This window comes from Lissotriton vulgaris, chromosome 5 (assembly GCF_964263255.1).
Source record: "Lissotriton vulgaris chromosome 5, aLisVul1.2, whole genome shotgun sequence".
In the NCBI taxonomy this organism is placed as follows: domain Eukaryota; kingdom Metazoa; phylum Chordata; class Amphibia; order Caudata; family Salamandridae; genus Lissotriton; species Lissotriton vulgaris.
The window spans coordinates 1396368223-1396385221 of record NC_141693.1 but is presented as its reverse complement, the minus strand read 5'-3'; the positions used below and the strand labels follow the sequence as shown (position 1 = coordinate 1396385221).

General features: G+C 47.4%; 1 protein-coding gene across 1 annotated transcript in view; it reads left to right on the top strand.

Moving 5' to 3' along the window:
* Nucleotides 1-16999, top strand: part of CAPZA1 (capping actin protein of muscle Z-line subunit alpha 1) — a 228595-nt gene that overhangs the window by 113600 nt on the left and 97996 nt on the right. The window lies entirely within an intron of this gene.

Here is a 16999-nt window from a genome sequence, read left to right as displayed (position 1 = left end):
GTTTCACCCGATAAAACACCTACCTTACTAAGAATTATTTTCAGGCCGAATTCTTCTTTGTTGACTGAACCAAAATCTGGGAACTTTTAGGACTAGATAAGTATGGTGATAGGGATTTTCACATGGCCACTTTATTTTGCTAATATGCCCAAAAATAGTTTCATACAGAATTTGAGACTTTACCAGTGTTGAGCTGGATGTAATTGCATGTGTACACCTTTTCAGTGTTTTGGTTTATTTTTGCATGCACAAACTGCCAGTTTGCAAGCTATGAGTTGATTAAACATTGTAAAGAAATAATCTTTAGAAACAGAATTGTGGGTGCATTGGATTGGTCTCGGGCGTCAATGTTGAAGTTCTTACCATATACAGTTAAAGGAATATGTATCCTCCTGTTTAAGTACAACTCCATCTTGTTTTAAGCTTTAGACAATTTTTTCCCCTGCTTCACTGGACCATACCAACTCTTTATTAGAACTTTGAAATGCTGGCATAGTGCCCTCTCAAGGCCATATTTTTTTTATTTTTTATTTTGTCCTCATTTGTGCGATCTTAATGGTTATAGCTAGCCAGGTCACCTCATGTTTTGGGATCCCTCATGGGGAGGAGGTAGAAGCCATGTCTTAGTAAACCAGCACCATCTTTGAGTTTGTGACATTATGCCAGCACATAGGGACTCAAGGTTTTATTAGTCACATAGTTTAAATCATTGGACATCCCTTCCTACCCTACCTTATACTATTGTCCCAAAGTTTCCAATGATTGGTACGCCTAATCTTGCCTCTACCTCTCAAGCACATATTGCTTATTCTTGCCTACCCGTTTATAATTCAATATGGAATGCTTTGTATACTAGCCATCCATTTAATGCGGGTCACTGTGGGTCCTCCCTCTTGGTTTTAGAGATTTTCAATTTGATTTTGGTATTCAGTATTCATTTCCAACTAATGCTATTCCTTCAATATCCTTTTTAGTAGCATACTTTTATGTGTGTTTATTTTAATGACACCTGTGCAGAAATCTAATGTTGGTAGTGGGTTTTTTGTTTGTGGTTTCACTTCATTTGATCTGAGACCCACAGGCTAGTTTGCAAATTAGATCTTTCGTTTAGGTAGGTAAGGTGATCCTGTAGTATACAGTACTGGTTTTCTGATGGTTAACTGCTCCTGCATCATGACCCTGCTGCAGTCCTAGGAAACAATTCAGTCTGGTAGAATTATATATCACACTGAGGAGTCTTCCTATCTAATCGTCCAGGAAGGATAATATGGCTCTTTTGTTGGACCCCTTCTGAGGGCTCCGCTACATAAATATGTTTCTTCCTTTAGTGTGTAGAAGAATAGCACGTTTTTATTTAACTAATTTATTTAAATGTAACAGTTCTATGTTTGAGGTATGCTCAAGTGTAACATTGTCATGTCTTGCGTGACATTTGGAGTCCCACTTAAGACTCGCAAAAGTCCTTCGGGACATCGGACATGTCACGCGTCACCTTTAGGATACTACCTTGATGTCCCTTTTGAGACTAAAACTTTAATTTCATGATGGCCCTAGCATAGAAAGCTTAATTGGAAAACCTTAAAAGTCCCTTACTGCTTAGTAGAGGAAGGTTTTTATCTGTCCTGCCCACAGTAATCACATAAGCTCCTCAGAAAAGATAGATGCGTTGGGACCCCATAGATAAACATTAGTAAAACCAGATGATAAAAAGCATTGAAGTACTTATAGTATGTGCATAAATGGCCCCACACTAGTAATTACATGATTACATGACACTGCGTCCCTGAACTGTCAAGCAGCCCCTCTTTCTTCTAACCCTTACTTTCTCCTACCCCCTCTGCCCTTGGTGTAATCTACTACTGTTAAATCAGTCTCTACCTTTCACTTTACTCCTAATCTGTTTCTGTTCTTAAACGTTCACAGGAACCCTACTTATTCACTCTGCCTGTTCCTGCAAAACACAACTTTTATTCACTTTGATCCTACCTATCGCTCAACTCTTCATTTCTCACTTTGACCATACACCTAGACTAGCCTCATTCTGCCCTGTCTTCTCACTCAGCATATACATGGTCTCTCTGCCTCAACAAGGTGTCTTGTAATCTTCTATTAGTGGCTCAGTCTGCACTTAAACATGCGCTCTACCCCCGCTCAGTCAGTCCTGCCAGACAGTAGTACATTGCACCTTGTCTAATTGTTTTGATTAAGGTTTAAATAGCCAGCTTTGCATGGCGTACCTGCAACCATCTTCCATCACAAGGAACCTCCAATCCAGAAAGCTCCTCACATTCACTGTGAATTCAATGGCTTACTAAAGGTAATACTGTTCACCAACACATTTTTACAGGCCAACATTTGGAACAGATAAGGAGGAGATTTGGAATGCGATATCTTAGGAATTAAATTTCTCTATTTGCTTTCATTACAGTGGATGAGATTTTAAGCAGGATAAAAGTAAAATTATGTGTTTTCCCACTTAGAAAAGTGTCCTGCTTAAATCGTGAATGTTGGCATGTATCTGCAGTGCCGATGTAGGAGATTCGATGGTTGCCAGACACAAATCTTGATGTTCTTCCAGAGGCACTGACCTGCATTGTGGGATGTAGCAAAGTGCTGGTCTGTCCTCCTAGGTTGCTCTCAAACATGAAGAGCCAGTCCCTGGTTGCTGACCTTATAGAGTAAGCCTCTTTGTTGGTTGAGTGAGAGGCAATGCCACAAATAACATCACTAGGAGAAAGCAGCCAAGTGCAATCAGATTCGGTTAGGAACTCAGTACTCAGGAATCTGGGTCCCACACATGACGTTGAACACACTCTCCATTGGATGCAATAACTGTAGCAGAATGAGCGACTGGTCCCTCTGTTCTTAGCGAAGAACGTGCTCATCTGCAACATAGACACAAATTTGTGTTCAGAAGATCAACACACTATGTATTACTTGTGGTCCTAGTAGGAGAGGATTTTTTCAGGGGCCAATCATGGCACTAGATACATGTATGGTTACTTACATTTAGTCATTCAGAACATTTATCCAAGATGCAAGCTGAAATGGCGAGCGTCTGGTGCATCTTTCAAACCAAGATGGCATCTACATTGGTGACAATCACATCCCACATGAGAAACAATGTGAATTACGACGTGGTGCCAGTTTTTTAACTCTTGTATAGTAAGGTGCCTACTGTGAAGAACATTGCTTCCTAGTGGCCGTTTTTCATCTGTTCACATGTCACTCACTTTTATTACGAATTGTGGCTGGGCTCAGACGTGGTGGTACAAGTTGCCTTCCAGCAATGGGGAGAATCCTGGCTCGATCTTTTTACCACCACAGAGAATATGCAGTTCCTAAACTTGCTCATTTGAGTCAGTCCTCAAGGCAGTTCTTGATCGAAGACTCCTTTTGCTTGGATTGAATCTCCGGACTCCTGTACGCCTTTACTTCCCTTCCTTTCCTGTCCAATTATCTAAAGAAGATTTGCACCAACTAGGTCTAAGTCATCCTAGTGACTCCAAAGTGGGTCAGGAGAGTTTGGTACTCCTTTCAAAGTAGGAAATGTTATTTTGACAGCCAGACAACCCTCTTCTAAAACCATCTATGCAGGATGCTGGGAGAGGTTTGTTGTGTGGTGATGTCCCTGACACAACCAAGCATTAAAAGCCTGGTTGTCTGATATCCTTTTTAGGTCTCGCGCCTGCGATGCATATGGCAAAGCCATATGCCATCGCGCAGGCGCGATACTATTGCTGCCGGGTCTGCTTCCCAGGAGACAGGAGATGTCACGCGCACGCTCAGGAAAGCGATCGGCGCCGGCCTCGCGCGCGCGTTCCCAATCTCCTGTCTCTCTGGTTTGTGTTGTCTTATTGGGTCTGAGCTTGACACTGTGCTCTGCATGTCCATACACCACGGTGGCTGCTGCTAGCCTTGTGGGGGATACCATGGCTAGTAGTCATCAGGCAGATGAGGTTTCTGGGTAATGTCTTTCTCTCGCACGCGCTCGCCCCCCTGCCCTCATCCTCTCACACACTGTCCCGGCCAGCAACAGCGCTCGGGGGAACGGCGTCCCCATAATTCATCCAGAACACATCACGATAACCATAGAGTTCTAATGTTGTTTCTTTATATCAGGCTAGAAGCGACGTCAGAATCATTCTGATAACAGCCCACTTAAACAAGACTTCACTGAATCGTCTTTTCATGTGACGTGCCGATGGAGGGCGGACATGAGAGGTTCTCGATGCTATCTATCTGTTTTTAAGAAAATATGCATTTATTTGGCCACGTTTTAAAGCGACATTCTAACTAGCAACTAGCACAACGACCCAAGAGGCATCTGACTCGCCACCCACAGAGCTTCGGCGCCTCGTCAGGGCTATGAGGCTCTATAAACAAGTGTTGGCGAGAGGCGAGCCGTGTTGATAAGGTGACCCGACGTTCATAGAAATCCGGGACGTCTGGTCACCCTAGGTTTTCAGAGGACTGTCCCAGTGTTCCGACACTTTGTTAATTTTAAATACATGTCACGGTTTTCGGGACAAAGATCAAGTCTTTCTGCTCAGCAGTACTTATAGGTATGCTCCGCTTCTGAAGTCTGAAATAATTGATCAGTTTCTGCCAGGCATGCTCCAGGCAGAGACCGAGTGGGGAGGAGGGTAGCAGGGTGGAGGTCCTGCGAATGCTAAGGCTATGTAAACATAGCCTTGTAAGTTAGTCTTTGTGTTTATACACACACATTTACGAGATTTACAGGTCCAGCACAAATATATATATATCCAGAGACAGCGCCGCTGCAGACAGCAGTCCATGACTGCATGGAGGAATTTCGGAACACTGTGTTCGCAATTTCAGGCCAGGCTGACTGAGGACTGTACGGTTGAGGCGTCTAGGGGACCCAAGTGAGGTGTTTGTTTCAGCCACTGTGTTTTGCCAGAGCACTTGCACCACGTTCTTACCGACAGCCAGGACCCAGGAAGGGATACATGGTGCCGTGAAAGAGATCCCGACCCAGTTTTACAGTGAGAGGGGCATTCTGGGAACTGTGGTTTTCCGAGACAACCACAGCGATGCACGGTGTTAGCAGGCATCTGAGGAAGATATTTACGTCGAAACGCGTCATGCCTTTGCTGGCTGTCAATAAAAGCTTTACCTGAATATATATATATCCAAAACACTCTGTCCCTATTCCTCGGACCGTTTTCCAATAAAAAGCACTCAAGCTATTTTGCGCAGTTCACATGCCCTATTTATTCATAGCATTGCAGCTTTCAAAAGTGGTTTAACAAATGCGTTTCGGCGTTTCCGCCTTCGTCAGTGACTAAGGCGGGAACGCGTTTGTTAAACCCCTTTTGAAAACTGCAATGCTAAGAATAAATATGGCATGTGAACTGAGCAAAATAGCTTGAGTGCTCTTTATTGGAAAACGGTCCGAGGAATAAGGGACCAAGTGTTTTGGATAATAATACGCACTCCACCGTGCGGTAAGAGGCACCCGTGGTGAAGTGGAGCAGCGGTTGGTGGAAGAGAGTCAAGGAAGCTCGCAAGTTATTTTAGAAGGATTGTTCTGATGCACTTTACCTTTACGTAGCCGATGCAAATTTCTTAGCACTTCACCATTGTTCATCTACACCTTTGCCAATTGCCCCGCTGCTCCCCCCTCCCACAGCTTGTTTTATAAAGTGATGGACGCAAGCCTCTTCCAGCTACAGTCCGCGCCTTACAGCAACCCTTACACGCGCAGCGGCTTTCACTTTTGCCGCCGCGCATGCGTGCGCACCACTCGTGCTTCTCCCCCACCACAGTGAAGTAGTGTGGCTCACTGGTTAGAGGCGGCAGACCCGAGAGCAGAGGACTGCCCGGGACCAGGGTTCGATTCCCGGCGCGGCAGGTTTCTGGACCAGGTTCAGCGGACTCGATAATTCTCTCGCCTCGGTGCCCACTCTGATCAGCGATCACACTCGGCAACTCTGGGCATTAGCTTGCCTCATCTTCACTAACGGCCCCACCAGACCGCCGGGGATGCCTGGTCTCACCCTGGAGATACCCATTAAGGGACCATCTCTCAGGGAAGCCAGGAAGGGTTTCGCAGCGGTCGAAGCGCCTTGGGACCCTACGGGTAAGTAGTGCGCTATATAAATGCCTATACATTACATTACATATTGCAGCCAATGCTTGTTTTATAAAGTGATGGACGCAAGCCTCTTCCAGCTACAGCCCGCGCCTTACAGGAGCCCTTACACGCGCATCGGCTTCCACTTTTGCCGCCGCGCATGCATGCGCACCACTCGCGCTTCTCCCCCACCACATATTGCGGCTAATGCCTGTTCTTCTTGACAGTCTTTTCTACACATACCAGCCGTGTTTCTGTTCCAGGGACGGCAGACCGATAGCCACTTCCCAGGGAGCTCACAAAGGGATGTCTCGCCCGGCCCTATTTCTGCCACCATCATCCATGAAGCTCTGTTGTCCGCCAGACAGACCATTTGGGTAACGTGGAGTTAAGGGTGTCTAGCCAACATCCTTACTATGTGGCTGTTCGAATTTGTCCCGCAAGCAACTGACTTTTTTTGTTCGATAGTGCTTCATATCACACTTCGGTCGTTTCGATGCGCTGTTTAAGACGGGTGCTACTTTTACTCACTACAATGGTATTCAATTTACCGACCCTGGAAGGATGGAGGCCTGTGTCCCCCTTGTCGGGATCTGAACTTGAGAACTGCAGAACACTGCAAGTATCGGGCCTTTTCTTTTCACAAAGAACTTTTTTATGCTGTCTCAGCTGCAATTATTTCTTGGCTGGAAAATGCTAATGCACTTTTTGTAGGTCCTTTTGTGTCCCCCCTCTAGCCTCTGAAACCGTTTTTCACCCTGTTACTCTCCAGAGATTTAATCTCGACACTCTTTTTTTTATTATTGTTCGTCATTGGCTTTGCACTTCCCTTCCCAATTTAAATGTACATGGATAACATACGGGTGCTTACCCACAAAAACCACTTGCTTGTTTATCCCCAAAACTCTTCCTGTCCGGAGGATCCGTCTAGGTTGGCTCGCAGTCAGACGCTGCCTAAATTAGAAATGACCAAACCTAGGCTTCTAGCAGTGTTTTTCTCCTATTCTGTTCATCTCCGGCCTAGAACATCTCAGATTTTGTTAACCACTAACAACTATTTGTCAGGCGTTATTTTCAAAGTGATATTTTTAGGGCTTTTGTATTGCATTTTGCTTCTAATCTTTTGAATATAGTTTTATTGCACTTTAATTTGTGGTCAAATATAATGCTTTTTCATACAAATGCTGAAGTTTTAATGCACAGAACCCCAGCTACCGCTCGAGGTGACCGTGCGCTTTTTGATAGTCATTAATAAAATACATGAATAAATATGGTGATATGAGTATGTAACCGTCAATGTGTACACATGGGCTGGGTGTTTAGCCCTGATCTGCAGCATGAATGGTACAGAGAACTCACCCCTAGTGGGCAGGTTACTTCTGGAAACGGGCACATCTGTGAAATGTGTTGCAGTCTTCATATGATGCTAAACTGGGGCTCAAAATGCTGAAGGGATCTGAGGAATATGGAACACTGTTGGACATCATCTTCAATCTGGCCCTTTTTAGGTCAGGCTTGTTTCCTTTATTTTCATTCCCCTTCTCCTTTCAGACCGTCTCATCCATTTTTGCATCTTCCACATCACTCTTCTATCCTGCTGGTCATTCCTATTTTTCCATTCCCCTCTTTGCTATTTTATTTCATATTTCTGCCCCCTCTCCCTTCTGCGTTTTACGGTTTCTATGTTGTCCTCTCGCCTCTATTTCAGTTACGCACCTCATCCCTCCATCTCCCCGCCTCTCCCATATCCCAATCGTCCTCCCCTCCCCTGACGTCTCCCCCTTTTCCTCACACCCCTTCACACTTCATTCTCTGACTGGCCGTGTCCCCACTATCTATAGATCGCCCTCACTCCATCGATCGCCCTCAATCTATCTATCGCCCTCACTTTATCTATTTATCTATCTATCTATTGCCCTCACTCTATCTATCGCCCTCACTCTGTCTGTCTGTCTGTCTACAGCATCGCTCCGTGCAGCCATTCAACAACAACTGGTTCAAAAATGTTCTCTCAATGTTTCAAGCTTTATTACAAATGTCACAAAAATGTTATTTTTTCACTTCTGTTCTTGGATTTTTGTCACAATAAAATACACTGAACATAATCATCATAAAAGTTATTTACAAAAGCTTAAGATATTGCCATTATAAATTACAATAACTTTTATTTAAGTATTAATTATGAAAAAAATTAAAAGCCATTGTTATTTGTAATATCAATACATCTAAGTCACGTAAATACAACACATTGCATTACAAATGCTATAGATGTCACATTTGCGAAAGTTAAAACTATTGGCATTGTAAATGACAAAGCTATTAATTTAGCTATTTTCAAAACCAACACATAAATAAAAAAATTGTCAATTACAAGACCAATAGCTCAAACTTTCCTAATGCGAGACCTATTGCATTGCAAATGCTTGTTTTACTCCTCATTAGCCCAGCAAGGCCATGCTGTGGCAAAATTAAATAGTTACTTTTCAGCTATGTCAGCCTTTTTATGATTGCCTATTCAGCCATCTCTGTTCAAATCACCTGCAATTTTCCCTTTCAGTCCTGCAGGACTTTAGAGCTGGGTCATTTCACAGATTTACCTCCTGCAAGGTACTGCTTGTATAGCTATTCACAGCATGCGAAATCTGCTGTTAGAAGTATCCAGCAGAACAACAAGTTACTTACTTTTGATGGTGTTCTTTCTGGTGGATACTGTCGAACCATAGATTCCTAACTAAGTTATGCCCTCCTCCCATTTCTGTGGAAGGGTCGTCTTTGGCCCATATTAAAATATTTCCAGCTAGAGATCTGCACACTGGCACAATCTGCCAGTGCCACATCCAATGGTGCAGACAGATATCGGAAAGTAGCTGACGTTGGCACTCAGAAGTGGCAGTTATATATTGTGGCCCTGACGTGACTTCCGGGGTGGGACGGATCTGTACGGAGCCAGATGAAACTACCTATCTGAGCCAAAGGGAATGGCTGGGAAAAATCTTCAAATTCAGACTGGCACTTGGTGGTACTCACAAGGTCAGGAATCTAAGGTTAGAGTATTCACCAAAGTATACTATTACCCAAGGTAAGTAACTTTTCTTCAAATCCAGACGCAAGGCAGAACTCCCATCTCTAAATTAATTACACGCTTCCACGTTTTAGGAACCATAACTCAAAATTCATAAAGACAGGGTAGTTATGAAAACCAACCCATACTTGGGTTATATCACATTTCCTCATGAACCATGCAAAACAACTAGCAGCTTTCTTCCAGCAGCCAAAATTACAGGCAGAGAGAGCCCTACACAGGGCGGATGTGTGAGGAGCTGTCCTTTATTAGAGGAGACACAATACAGGAAAGTGCGACTGTTCTTTTTCTTTTGCACCTGGCGACAAAGGACTGTCACTAAAGGCAGCACTGTAAGTGGGATAACACTTGCTACAAGTAAATGAGGGCTCCATTAGGAGTGAAACTAGATATAGGAAAGTAGGATCTGCTTCGTATGGTTACCCCCACTTTTTGGGTTTCGCCTGCCGAAGGCTGCGCGCTGCGCAGCTTTTCGGCACAGGCGAAATCCATTGATTACAATAAGGACTTCAGGAACGTCCCCCGGCTCACATTGGCTAGCTCCATAAATGGAGGCTAGCCATTGGGTGCCGGATCTGTCCGTCAAGGCAGGACCAGATTCGGGGGCGTTCCCGAGAATTTTTCTCTTTTGGCCACGTCATGCGGCGGTGGGCGGGGCTTTTTATTTGGCTGGTTGAGGTTTGTCCAGGTGAGTGGTTCCTTTCCTGTCCGTTCCTTTCCCGCCCCCCCCTCCCGCTGTCCGTTCCTTTCCCGCCCCCCCTCCCGCTGTCCGTGTGATCCCCCCCCCCCCCCCCCCCTTGTGAAGCCCGGTGCACTGTAGGTTTTACAACTAACTGCAAGTAGGGAGATTCACGCCGATTGCTCAGGAGATGCGGACGCCCACAGAAGACTGTCACAAGACGCATGGACTAGAATACAGACACCCCACCGCGGACTCTCTCGCACTACCCCGCCTTTCTGTGCATCTCCGGCAGAGGCTGCCGACCGGCGCTGGGTGGGGCGGGGAGGAGCCGGGCAAGTTATGAAACTCTTTTTCAGATCCGCCTTAATATGTAAAGGGAAGAGGAAGAGGTCAGTAGCTGCGCAGGTCAGGTGTCCCAACCCGTGTGGGCTTCACAAGCAGACACACTCATGTGACCTTTGTGCAGCTCCGCGCCACCAATGTAATGAGCCCAGGGGCTCACATAATAGAGCGGAATAAAAAAATTCCATTGGCCGCAAGTGCCGCCCAAGAAAATACAGCATGACGTGGACTGCGTGAACCCTGCCAGCATTATCACCTGCACCATACAAATGCCCTGAAATGCGAAGAAAAAAATAATAATAAAATAAATAACACAACAGAGCCATGATGCAGAAACTGAACGCTGTGCGGCAACGAAGGGCATGGGGTGTTTCTCGTCACCGCCACCCAGGCCAATAGCAGGCAAAGCAGCAGGCGGCGTCAACATACTGTATAGCTCTGTGGATGTATATATGTGTATATTCATGACGTAGACGCCGGGGGCGTGGGCGGGAAAGACGAGAGGGCGGGGGTCTGTCATGTATTTACTTTGGCAATACTTGTCCGACTTGTCGTGCCAATAAAGTAGATTGTATCATGTTGTGAAGGATGGGCGGGCAGAGGAGAAAACAAGGGGAGGAGGCAGGGAGGGTAGAGGAGTAGAGAGGGCAGAAAGGGGGCGGCAGGGCAGTGCAGGGGAGGAAAAGAGGGAAGGAGGAGGGCAGAAAGGAGGGGAGAGGAGGAGGCCACGAGAAGGACAGACAGGGGAGGTTGGAATGAATTGCTCGTCTTGCCAGCTGGAAGGCTCGGCTCCCTGAAAGTTTTTTCGGTGTCCTTTCGCTTGTCTTCTATCGGAGCGGGCCCTCAAGGTGACATTTGGCCCGCCCCACCGGCTCGAGCTCGATGTGGCTCGAGCGCTGTGCCCGGCTTCCCACCTGCTCTCCCAGGCCCGAAGGCGCCTCGAAGCCTTGTTCATCTAGGCTGCATCATATTGTTGCCAGGCTTCAAACCTCCGATTGGCACAAGTCTTACTGTATTTAACCAGCTTGTCTTGCTTTTGCCCAGTTCTTCTCTTGGATACTTTATTCTCTGCGTGGGTTTATTTCGGGTGACGCGCGCTGCTGCGTATCTCCCCTCGTAGCTTGGACCAGCCCGTGGGTTGCAGTTATATATTTTTTTAATAGAATTTCTGTTCTGACTGCCACCAACCCTCCGTTTTCTTTAAACTGGATTTATTTCAAAGATTTCCGGTGGAATGCACGTTCGCTAATCGCCACCCTCAGCCCCTGGCACGGAGCGGCCCAGGGTCCCAGGGAGTGCCCGGACCTCCTCGTCGCTTCAGTGGATATCAGTCTGGGGCGGGAAGGCTGGCTGCAGTGCTATGGAGTGCTAGAGAGTGCCTAGGGAGTGCTATGGAGTGCTAGAGAGTGCAGAGTGACTAGGGAGTGCTAGGGAGTGCTAGAGAGTGCAGAGTGACTAGTGAGTGCTAGAGAGTGCAGAGTGACTAGTGAGTGCTAGAGAGTGCAGAGTGCTAGGGAGTGCAGAGTGACTAGGGAGTGCTAGAGTGCAGAGTGACTAGGGAGTGCTAGGGAGTGCTAGAGAGTGCAGCGTGACTAGTGAGTGCTAGGGACTGCAGAGAGACTGCTAGGGAGTGCTAGGGAGTGCAGAGTGACTGCAGAATGCTAGGGAGTGCAGAGTGGATGCCGAGATTAACCTAATGGCAATGTAAATGACACTGCCATTTATTTATCTGTTTTCAAAACCAACACATAAATACAAATTTTGTCATTTACAATGCCAATAGCTCTAACTTTTCCAAAGGCGAAACCATTGCATTGTAAATGCTTGTTGCTTGATGTGATGCTGTTTTTTAACGAGTCTACCCGGGATCCTGCTAATCAGGACTCCAGTCTATCTGCTTTCTCCTTGAACAGCTATGACATGTACTTAGGTACACCCCCAATTGCATACTGGGGTACAGTCCCTTTTATATGGTACACATGTACCCAGGGCATAGGTAACCTAGAGGCCTCCCATGGGCTGAGGCATGTATTATGCCACCCATGAGAGGCCATGCAAAATGGAACTACAGGCCTGCCTTTGCAGCCTGTGTAAGTTGGTGCATGCACCATTTACTTAAGATATAGGCTTACTATATCGAAGAGTCACTGCACTTAAAACCTATAAGTCACCCCTATGACAGGACATTACAATCCTGAAGGCAAGGTGCTTGATTCTAAGTGAGAGGGTGTCACTGCATGAGCAGGACACCCCTGCAGCCTACGGAGTCTATTCTCCCGGGTTGTCAGTGAAGCAGCCATATATTACATATAGAGGGGCAGTACGCGACCTGTGATGACCAACTCTAAAATGGCTGAAACAAACCCAATCGTGTTTGGTATCAAACATCAGAAGCAAGCTTCTTGGGGTCCCTGGTGTTCCCAGTACCAGCCTTCTAGTCCTGGACAGCACAAAATGGTTGCTGCTGTCCAGAGACCCATTTCTGCTCTCCTGCTGCTGAGCCATGCTCGGAGTAGGGGAAGGCAGAACGATAGGCATCCTGTCACAGGGAGGTGTGACCACCTCCCATACAGGATTTAGTGTATTGGGGCTGGGTGGGTGTGCTTGCTATCAACTGAAAGTTTGCATGACCGGTCCAGTCTAACCGTTCCTGGGAGCTGTTGGCTCCTGCTCTGGCGCAAAACTTGACAAAGGACATGGGAGTAACCTCCCCCTGTCCAGACCCTCACCTGGGAGGGTCCCCTGAATCTTTCCAACACCTTCTGCGGGTACATAAGGACTTACCTGGCTGTAGGTCATTAGATTCGACGTGGATAAGATTCTGAACAAGAAACCACTGCACTTTGACCATCTGGACACTCTGGACTTCGTTTGGGCCAGACTTCGTCTCCCCCTCAGTCTGTTGCATCGTCTGTGCACCATACAGGATCTGTGTAGGACCTGTGGAGCATCAAGAACAATCGAAGACAATCTCCCTTGGAGTCAGAGTCACTCCCCTGCATTCGCAGGCACCTCAACACTGCTGACCGGTTTGCTGATCGCGAACTCCTAAAGACTCTGAACGGTCCAGCAACACAGGAGGTGGGTTTCTACGTCCCTTGAGGCCCGAGCTGCCCTCTTACCGAGTTTGAGGCCAGTGTCCCTCGTGGGGGCTGCAATATCCACCGCACCGCGTGTATTTGCAAGTGCAGGTGCTTGTTTGCAATTTCTGAACAAGTATATGGGCTCAGAGTAGCCCCAACCTCTGCCACCATTTCCTACCAAGAACTTTGACCTCCTCGCACTGAGTGCTCTGTGGAGGTCCTCTCGCGACTACTGTGTCTCCGGCCTGTGGGTCCAAATGAGGGTCAACTTTGCTTATCTTGGTCTCCCCTAGTTGCTCCAGGCTTGCCCTGACTCCCCTGTGTGTGGTGAGTCTCCTGGACCTTGCTAGTCCGAATCGTACACTTCCTGACCTTCTGCGTGTGTTGCCTTTGCCAAGGCTTGTTGGTGATCCTGCAGGACACTGACTCCCTCAGCATTCGACATACTTCGCGGGACAGCTCGCCTCCGGCTCCTGGTCATCCTCGATGTCTCCTCATCCCCGCAGCTGCAGAGTCAAGGACCCCATCAACTAACCTGAAGCACCTGACATTGGTGGGCGTTTGTTTACCGAGCTCCTGGTCACTCCCAAGTGACCAAGACTCTGTCTCCTCTGTTTTCAGGTACTCCTCGACAAGAATCCACCTTCGGATTCCAGCGGACACTTTAATCCCTTCCAACAGCAGCTCTTCTTCGAAGTGCTCCATTGGGTTCGAGCGCGGTTTCCTATGCCACTTCAGGTCTATGTCCCCGGCTTCCCAGGGATAGGTAACTTGGGTGCCTTGGTTTCCACGGGTGAGGTGGCTCTCCAACCTACTGTCTTCCACTGGGTTTCTTCGAAGTCCCCTGGGTAGGGTCCTAAACTCTAAAACTTCATCTGCGACTTGCCCATAGTCTTGTATGGAGTACGCGGTTGTGTTCCCACACTGCACACATACTCTGGGTCCCTATCAACTCACCATGCTTTCATGCCTAAAGTACCCACTGACTTTCACCTTAATGAACCTGTTTTCTTAAAGACTTCCTTTCCCAATCCTCAATCTCCAGCGGAGCAACGTTTGAATTCTCTGGACGTTAAATGATGCCTTAAATTTTACATCGATAGGACGGCAACCTTTCGCAAATCTGATCAGTTGTTCATAGCCTATGGACGCATGCGCAAGGGGCGTTCTGTTACCAAGCCAACTATTGCACGTTGGATTTCTTAAGCAATTTCTTTCTGCCATCAGAAAGCTGGCAAGCCTCTTAAATCCTCGGTGAGAGCTCATTCCACCAGGGCGATGTCATCCTCTACTGCCCTGTTTGCTGGTGTGCCGATTCACCAAATTTGCCGAGCAGCTACGTGGTCCAGCAGGCACACTTTCACGAAACATTACTGCCTTGAAACGATCAACCAAGGTGATACGGCAGTGGGACAAGCAGTGCTTCACAATCTTTTTAACTAAGGTGAGCCTCTTTTTCTACCCTCCACCTATATGATTTGTGTAATGATAGTATTATTATTATTATTATTATTATTATTATTATTATTATTATTATTATTATTATTATTATTATTATTATTCCTACCTGGCTATGCTATCTTGCATCTTTATGCCTATGCATTGCGGTTTTTGCTCTTACAGCTGGCTGTTACAGCTCACTATTCTATTCAAGCATGTGAATCTATGAAAGACACCCTAATACTGGAGAAGAACAATTGTTACTTACCTGTAAACAGGTGGTTCTCCAGTTTTGGTGTCTCTCATAGATTCACATGTGACACTCCCGCCTCCCCTCAGAGGCTCTCTTCTCTTCCTAGACTCTTTTGTCACTCCTGTTCTACGGAAATCTGAGGGCCTGAGCCTCTGAGGAGAAGGTTCTAGAGGGGTGCTTGCGCCCGATTGGCTGTAGTTTGGACTAACATAATGACCGGGATATGTTACTAAAGTTTTCTCTCTTTATGTATTCCTATATGAGAATACTAATCTGGTACTTACAAGTATTTCTGGTTTGTGTATTTTTGTGTTCTGTTTTTACATACATATTTTATTGGGATTTTATTGCTATTTTATTTTCCGTGGGGCTCCCACTTCGAAGACTGGGAATATTCAAGCATGTGAATTTATGAAAGGCACCAATACTGGAGAACCACCTGTTTACAGGTAAGTAACAATTGTTCTTCCTGACCGAGACCTGGTGGAGCGACTCCTTGGCGCCCGACATCGCCACAGCCATCCCGGACGGCTACAAGATCACCCGCAGGGATCGCGCCAAGGGAATCTGAGGAGGAATAGCCATCGTCCATCCTCAAGGTCGCCACTTACGCAGACGACACCCTAAACACCGCCGAACACTTCACTTCCGGATACACACCGACTCCCAACACCACCCTCAGAGGAACACTCATCTACAGACCCCCCGGACCTCAGGCTCAGTTCAGCAACTCCATCGCCGACCTCGCCAGCACCCACGCACTCGCCTCCACGGACTACATACTCCTCAGGGACCTAAACTTCCACCTCGAGAACAAGAACTACGCCACTCTGATCGACAACCTCGGCCTCAGACAACTCGTCACCGCACCCACCCAAGCACCCGGCCACACGCTGGATCCCGTCTTCTCCACAAGCTCCCACGTCTCCTTCGACCACACCACCGAACTCCACTGGACAGACCACCGCTGCATCCATTTCACCTTCAAGAAACCAGCCACGCACCACTGCACCCAACAGCTGCCTCGCCGCTGCTGGAGCAAAGTCACCGAAGACCAGCTGATCACCTCCCTCGCCAAGAACCCACCCACCGACCCCACCAACCCAGATGTCGCAGCCTGCAACTTCAGACAGTGGATCAACCTGCGCCAACACCCTCGCCCCGCTCAAGAAACCCTCCAACAGCCACGCACACAAGAGAGCCACCTGGTTCACCGACTAGCTCCAGACCTCCAAACGCGCATGCCGGAAACTGGAGAAAACATGTCTCCACAAACTCACACCAGACAACCACACAGCCCACAAGGACACCACCCGCAGACACCACCACCTCATCAGATTAGCCAAGAGATCCTCCTTCAAAGACCGATTGGATAACAACGCACACAAGAGCAAAGAGCTCTTCAGCATCATAAAGGAACTCTCCAACCCCAACGACATCCCACCCTCACAAGAACTGTGCGACTCACTAGCCATCTTCTTCCACCTCAAAATCGCTGACATCCACAACAGCTTCAACACCACGACCGCCCCGACTACGCCAGACTCCACCCCCCCCTGTGAACACCACCAGCATCAACCGCCTGACCTCCTGGTACAACGTCCACGACGACGAGACACGCAAGGTCATGAACTCCATCCACTCTGGATCTCCGTCTGACCTGTACCCTCACCACTTATTCAACAAAGCAGACGCAGCCATCGCACCCCAACTACGAAAGGTCATCAACATATCCTTTGAAACAGTGACATTCCCGGAAAGCTGGAAGCACGCCGAAATAAACACCTTCCTCAAGAAGCCCAAAGTGGACCCCAAGGACCTCAAGAATTTCCGGCCCATCTCCCTGCCCCCCTTCCCAGCAAAGGTCATCGAGAAAATAGTCAAGATGCAACTGGCCCGCAACCTGGAAGACCACATCATCTTGGACCCGTCCCAGTCTGGATTCAGACGAAAACACAATACCGAGACAGCCCTCATCGCCGCCACAGACAACATCAGGCGCCAACTAGACAACGGC